Genomic DNA, 7,500 nt, shown 5'->3' with positions numbered 1-7,500 from the left:
TTCCCACTTTTTTCGGATTGGATGGTTCACACCCGGTGTGGACCATTTCTCAAACTTCCGGATTGTACGCGATCCAAATTATGGATGTAGGCAAAAATTCAAATTTATTAAAAATATAAAATATGAAGTTTGGAGTTTGGAAAAAGAAAATTGGGTTGGACAATTTCGGATCTTATGCAAGTGGGTTGGACAATTTTTGGTCCAAATGAATTACAACCGTCCAAAGAGCCATTGAAACTCCAGTTTTTCCGGCTTGTAAAAATTCCCACTTTTTTCGGATTGGACGGTTCCTACCCGGTGTGGACCATTTCTCAAACTTCCGGATTGTACGCGATCCAAATTATGGATGTAGGCAAAAATTCAAATTTATTAAAAATATGAAATATGAAATTTGGAGTTTGGAAAAAAAAAAATTGGGTTGTACAATTTCGGATCTTATGCAAGTGGGTTGGACAATTTTTGGTCCAAATGAATTACAACCGTCCAAAGAGCCATTGAAACTCCAGTTTTTCCGGCTTGTAAAAATTCCCACTTTTTTCGGATTGGATGGTTCACACCCGGTGTGGACCATTTCTCAAACTTCCGGATTGTACGCGATCCAAATTATGGATGTAGGCAAAAATTCAAATTTATTAAAAATATGAAATATGAAATTTGGAGTTTGGAAAAAAAAAAATTGGGTTGTACAATTTCGGATCTTATGCAAGTGGGTTGGACAATTTTTGGTCCAAATGAATTACAACCGTCCAAAGAGCCATTGAAACTCCAGTTTTTCCGGCTTGTAAAAATTCCCACTTTTTTCGGATTGGATGGTTCACACCCGGTGTGGACCATTTCTCAAACTTCCGGATTGTACGCGATCCAAATTATGGATGTAGGCAAAAATTCAAATTTATTAAAAATATAAAATATGAAGTTTGGAGTTTGGAAAAAGAAAATTGGGTTGGACAATTTCGGATCTTATGCAAGTGGGTTGGACAATTTTTGGTCCAAATGAATTACAACCGTCCAAAGAGCCATTGAAACTCCAGTTTTTCCGGCTTGTAAAAATTCCCACTTTTTTCGGATTGGATGGTTCACACCCGGTGTGGACCATTTCTCAAACTTCCGGATTGTACGCGATCCAAATTATGGATGTAGGCAAAAATTCAAATTTATTAAAAATATAAAATATGAAGCTTGGAGTTTGGAAAAAGAAAATTGGGTTGGACAATTTCGGATCTTATGCAAGTGGGTTGGACAATTTTTGGTCCAAATGAATTACAACCGTCCAAAGAGCCATTGAAACTCCAGTTTTTCCGGCTTGTAAAAATTCCCACTTTTTTCGGATTGGATGGTTCACACCCGGTGTGGACCATTTCTCAAACTTCCGGATTGTACGCGATCCAAATTATGGATGTAGGCAATACTTTTTTGATATTTTGAAAAAGTTCAAATTTATTAAAAATATAAAATATGAAATCTGCAGTTTGGAAAAAAAATTGGAAGTTTGAAACCTGAAGTTCAACAAAAAAAACGGCGCAAAAATCAGCAAAGCGGGGGCAACTAAGCGGATGCGGCCAGCCGTCAGTGAAAAATGGCCCCAAAACTGAGCGCATGCGGCCAAGCGTCGGTGCAAAATGGCCCGAAAACAGTCCCGTCGGTGCCCCCGTCGGGCTAAAATGACCCGAAAACAGTTCAGCTGGGGAAAATTAAGCGGATCCGGCCAAGAGTCGGTGGAAATTGGCCCGAAAACAGCCCAGCGGCAAGCGGAAGCGGCTAACGTTGGGGAAAAGTGACCCGAAAACAGTTAAGCGGGGGAAAACTAAGCGGATGCGGCCACGCGTTGGGGAAAACAAAGCGGATCCGGCCCAGAGTCGGTGGAAATTGGCCCGAAAACAGTCCAGCGGCAAGCGGAAGCGGCTAACGTTGGGAAAAAGTGACCCGAAAACAGTTCAGCGGGGGAAAACTAAGCGGATGCGGCCACGCGTTGGGGAAAACTAAGCGGATACGGCCAAGTGTTGGGGAAAAATGGCCCGAAAACAGCCCAGCGGCAAGCGGAAGCGGCTAACGTTGGGGAAAAGTGACCCGAAAACAGTTAAGCGGGGGAAAACTAAGCGGATGCGGCCACGCGTTGGGGAAAACTAAGCGGATACGGCCAAGAGTCGGTGGAAATAGGCCCGAAAACAGTCCAGCGGCAAGCGGAAGCGGCTAACGTTGGGCAAAAGTGACCCGAAAACAGTTCAGCGGGGCAAATTTTTGAAATTTTTTTTGAAATTCTGAAATTTTTTTGAATTTTTGAAGTTTTTTTGGGTTTTTGGACTTTTTTTGAATTTTTGAAATTTTTGAATTTTTTTGAATTTTTTGAATTTTTTTTGAATTTTTGAAATTTTTTTTTTTTTTTGAATTTATTTGATTTTATAAATTTTTTGTGATTTTTTGAGATTTTTTTGAATATTTTACATGGGTGATTTTGACTTGGGGGATTTTCAGGGGGTGGTAACCCTGGGCGTGGCTAGAGCCTCAAAATGCATATTCCCCTATAGGGGGGCAAGGTTTTCAAAAATGGGTGCCCCCTCATGTACACGCGCGTGGGTGTACATGGCCCCGTCGGTGCCAGCGTGGGTGGAAAATGGCCCGAAAACAGCCCAGCGGCAAGCGGAAGCGGCTAACGTTGGGCAAAACTGACCCGAAAGCAGTATAGCTTGGAAAATTAAGCGGATGCAGCCAATTGTTGGCGAAAACTAAGCGGATACGGCCAAGTGTCGGTGAAAAATGGCCCGAAAACAGTCCAGCGGCAAGCGGAAGCGGCTAACGTTGGGCAAAAGTGACCCGAAAACAGTTCAGCGGGGGAAAACTAAGCGGATGCGGCCACGCGTTGGGGAAAACTAAGCGGATACGGCCAAGTGTGGGGGAAAAATGGCCCGAAAACATCCCAGCGGCAAGCGGAAGCGGCTAACGTTGGGCAAAAGTGACCCGAAAACAGTTCAGCGGGGGAAAACTAAGCGGATGCGGGCACGCGTTGGGGAAAACTAAGCGGATGCGGCCAAGTGTCGGTGGAAATTGGCCCGAAAACAGCCCAGCGGCAAGCGGAAGCGGCTAACGTTGGGCAAAAGTGACCCGAAAACAGTTCAGCGGGGGAAAACTAAGCGGATGCGGCCACGCGTTGGGGAAAACTAAGCGGATACGGCCAAGAGTCGGTGGAAATTGGCCCGAAAACAGTCCAGCGGCAAGCGGAAGCGGCTAACGTTGGGCAAAAGTGACCCGAAAACAGTTCAGCGGGGCAAAACTAGGCGGATGCGGCCACGCGTTGGGGAAAACTAAGCGGATACGGCCAAGTGTGGGGGAAAAATGGCCCGAAAACAGCCCAGCGGCAAGCGGAAGCGGCTAACGTTGGGGAAAAGTGACCCGAAAACAGTTAAGCGGGGGAAAACTAAGCGGATGCGGCCACGCGTTGGGGAAAACTAAGCGGATGCGGCCAAGTGTCGGTGGAAATTGGCCCGAAAACAGCCCAGCGGCAAGCGGAAGCGGCTAACGTTGGGCAAAAGTGCCCCGAAAACAGTTCAGCGGGGGAAAACTAAGCGGATGCGGCCACGCGTTGGGGAAAACTAAGCGGATACGGCCAAGAGTCGGTGGAAATTGGCCCGAAAACAGTCCAGCGGCAAGCGGAAGCGGCTAATGTTGGGCAAAAGTGACCCGAAAACAGTTCAGCGGGGGAAAACTAAGCGGATGCGGGCACGCGTTGGGGAAAACTAAGCGGATGCGGCCAAGTGTCGGTGGAAATTGGCCCGAAAACAGCCCAGCGGCAAGCGGAAGCGGCTAACGTTGGGCAAAAGTGACCCGAAAACAGTTCAGCGGGGGAAAACTAAGCGGATGCGGCCACGCGTTGGGGAAAACTAAGCGGATACGGCCAAGAGTCGGTGGAAATTGGCCCGAAAACAGTCCAGCGGCAAGCGGAAGCGGCTAACGTTGGGCAAAAGTGACCCGAAAACAGTTCAGCGGGGCAAATTTTTGAAATTTTTTTTGAAATTTTTTTGAATTTTTGAAATTTTTGAAGTTTTTTTGGGTTTTTGGACTTTTTTTGAATTTTTGAAATTTTTGAATTTTTTTGAATTTTTTTGAATTTTTTGAATTTTTTTTGAATTTTTGAAATTTTTTTTTTTTTTGAATTTATTTGATTTTATAAATTTTTTGTGATTTTTTGAGATTTTTTTGAATATTTTACATGGGTGATTTTGACTTGGGGGATTTTCAGGGGGTGGTAACCCTGGGCGTGGCTAGAGCCTCAAAATGCATATTCCCCTATAGGGGGGCAAGGTTTTCAAAAATGGGTGCCCCCTCATGTACACGCGCGTGGGTGTACATGGCCCCGTCGGTGCCAGCGTGGGTGGAAAATGGCCCGAAAACAGCCCAGCGGCAAGCGGAAGCGGCTAACGTTGGGCAAAACTGACCCGAAAGCAGTATAGCTTGGAAAATTAAGCGGATGCAGCCAATTGTTGGCGAAAACTAAGCGGATACGGCCAAGTGTCGGTGAAAAATGGCCCGAAAACAGTCCAGCGGCAAGCGGAAACGGCTAACGTTGGGCAAAAGTGACCCGAAAACAGTTCAGCTGGGGGAAATTAAGCGGAAGCAGCCAAGCGTTGGGGAAAACCAAGCGGATACGGCCAAGAGTCGGTGGAAAATGGCCCGAAAACAGTCCAGCGGCAAGCGGAAACGGCTAACGTTGGGACAAAGTGACCCGAAAACAGTTCAGCTGGGGAAAATTAAGCGGATGCAGCCAAGCGTTGGGGAAAACTAAGCGGATCCGGCCCAGAGTCGGTGGAAATTGGCCCGAAAACAGTCCAGTGGCAAGCGGAAGCGGCTAACGTTGGGCAAAAGTGACCCGAAAACAGTTCAGCGGGGGAAAACTAAGCGGATGCGGCCACGCGTTGGGGAAAACCAAGCGGATACGGCCAAGTGTTGGGGAAAAATGGCCCGAAAACAGCCCAGCGGCAAGCGGAAGCGGCTAACGTTGGGGAAAAGTGACCCGAAAACAGTTAAGCGGGGGAAAACTAAGCGGATGCGGCCACGCGTTGGGGAAAACTAAGCGGATGCGGCCAAGTGTCGGTGGAAATTGGCCCGAAAACAGCCCAGCGGCAAGCGGAAGCGGCTAACGTTGGGCAAAACTGACCCGAAAACAGTTCAGCGGGGGAAAACTAAGCGGATGCGGCCACGCGTTGGGGAAAACTAAGCGGATACGGCCAAGAGTCGGTGGAAATTGGCCCGAAAATAGTCCAGCGGCAAGCGGAAGCGGCTAACGTTGGGCAAAACTGACCCGAAAACAGTTCAGCGGGGGAAAACTAAGCGGATGCGGCCACGCGTTGGGGAAAACTAAGCGGATACGGCCAAGAGTCGGTGGAAATTGGCCCGAAAACAGTCCAGCGGCAAGCGGAAGCGGCTAACGTTGGGCAAAAGTGACCCGAAAACAGTTCAGCGGGGGAAAACTAAGCGGATGCGGCCACGCGTTGGGGAAAACTAAGCGGATACGGCCAAGAGTCGGTGGAAATTGGCCCGAAAACAGTCCAGCGGCAAGCGGTAGCGGCTAACGTTGGGCAAAACTGACCCGAAAACAGTTCAGCGGGGGAAAACTAAGCGGATGCGGCCACGCGTTGGGGAAAACTAAGCGGATACGGCCAAGTGTTGGGGAAAAATGGCCCGAAAACAGCCCAGCGGCAAGCGGAAGCGGCTAACGTTGGGCAAAAGTGATCCGAAAACAGTTCAGCGGGGGAAAACTAAGCGGATGCGGCCACGCGTTGGGGAAAACTAAGCGGATACGGCCAAGGGTCGGTGAAAAAGGGCCCGAAAACAGTCCAGCGGCAAGCGGAAGCCGCTAACGTTGGGCAAAAATGACCCGAAAACAGTCCAGCGGGGGAAAACTAAGCGGATGCGGCCAAGCGTTGGGGAAAACTAAGCGGATACGGCCAAGCGTCGGTGAAAAAGGCCCGAAAACAGTCCAGCGGCACGCCGAAGCGGCTAACGTTGGGCAAAAATGGCCAAAAGCGGTGGAGCAGGGCGGTCTGAATCTATGCATCCACATAAAATGGGGGGTAAACCTGGGGGATTTCCAGGGGGTGGTAACCCTGGGCGTGGCTGGAGACCCAAAATGCATATTCCCCTATAGGGGGGAAGGATTTTTGGAAGAGGCAGCCCCTCATGTACATGCCAAGCGGGGTGTACATGGCCCCTGTGGGTGCCTCCGTCGGTGTAAAATGGCCCGAAAAACAAGATTATGTTACCCGAAGACACGATTATGTTACCGAAAAAACACGGTTGAGCGGGGGCAGTAAGCACGGTTGAGCGGGGGCAAAAAACACGGTTGAGCGGGGCAAAAAACACGGTGCAGCGGGGACAAAAGACACGATTTTGTTACCGAAAAACACGGCCCGTCGGGGGCAAGGAACACGAATATGTTACCGAAAAACACGGACCACGCGGGTTGAAATCCCCAGCCGTAGAGCCGGCGAAACACGGTGGGGCAGGTCGTCTAAGCGTGGAGGCGCCCGTAAGACCGATGCGGGTTGAAATCCCCAGCCGTAAAGCCGGCGAAAAGCGGTCGGGCAGGGTGACTCCGCGTGGAGTTTTGCCCGTAAGGCCGATGCGGGTAGCCGCGCGGGTTGAAATCCCCAGCCGTAAAGCCGGTGAAACACGGTTCATTGGGGCGCCTAAGCGTGGAGGCGCCCCGCAGAGACCGAGCGGGTTGAAATCCCCAGCCGTAAAGCCGGCGAAACACGGTTCATTGGGGCGCCTAAGCGTGGAGGCGCCCCGCAGAGACCGAGCGGGTTGAAATCCCCAGCCGTAAAGCCGGCGAAACACGGTTCATTGGGGCGCCTAAGCGTGGAGGCGCCCGCAGAGACCGAGCGGGTTGAAATCCCCAGCCGTAAAGCCGGCGAAACAAGTTCGGGCAGGGCGACTCCGCGTGGAGTTTTGCCCGTAAGACCGATGCGGGTAGCCGCGCGGGTTGAAATCCCCAGCCGTAAAGCCGGCGAAACACGGTTCATTGGGGCGCCTAAGCGTGGAGGCGCCCCGCAGAGACCGAGCGGGTTGAAATCCCCAGCCGTAAAGCCGGCGAAACAAGTTCGGGCAGGGCGACTCCGCGTGGAGTTTCGCCCGTAAGACCGATGCGGGTAGCCGCGCGGGTTGAAATCCCCAGCCGTAAAGCCGGCGAAACACGGTTCATTGGGGCGCCTAAGCGTGGAGGCGCCCCGCAGAGACCGAGCGGGTTGAAATCCCCAGCCGTAAAGCCGGCGAAACACGTTCGGGCAGGGTGTCTAAGCGTGGAGGCGCCCGTAAGACCGATGCGGGTAGCCGTGCGGGTTGAAATCCCCAGCCGTAAAGCCGGCGAAACACGGTTGAGCAGGGCGCCTAAGCGTGGAGGCGCCCTGCAGTGACCGAGCGGGTTGAAATCCCCAGCCGTAAAGCCGGCGAAACACGGTTCATTGGGGCGCCTAAGCGTGGAGGCGCCCCGCAGAGACCGAGCGGGTT

The sequence above is a fragment of the Carex rostrata genome, unplaced genomic scaffold (assembly GCF_964058835.1).
Source record: "Carex rostrata unplaced genomic scaffold, lpCarRost1.2 SCAFFOLD_51, whole genome shotgun sequence".
NCBI classification, from domain to species: domain Eukaryota; kingdom Viridiplantae; phylum Streptophyta; class Magnoliopsida; order Poales; family Cyperaceae; genus Carex; species Carex rostrata.
This window is presented reverse-complemented; position numbering follows the sequence as displayed.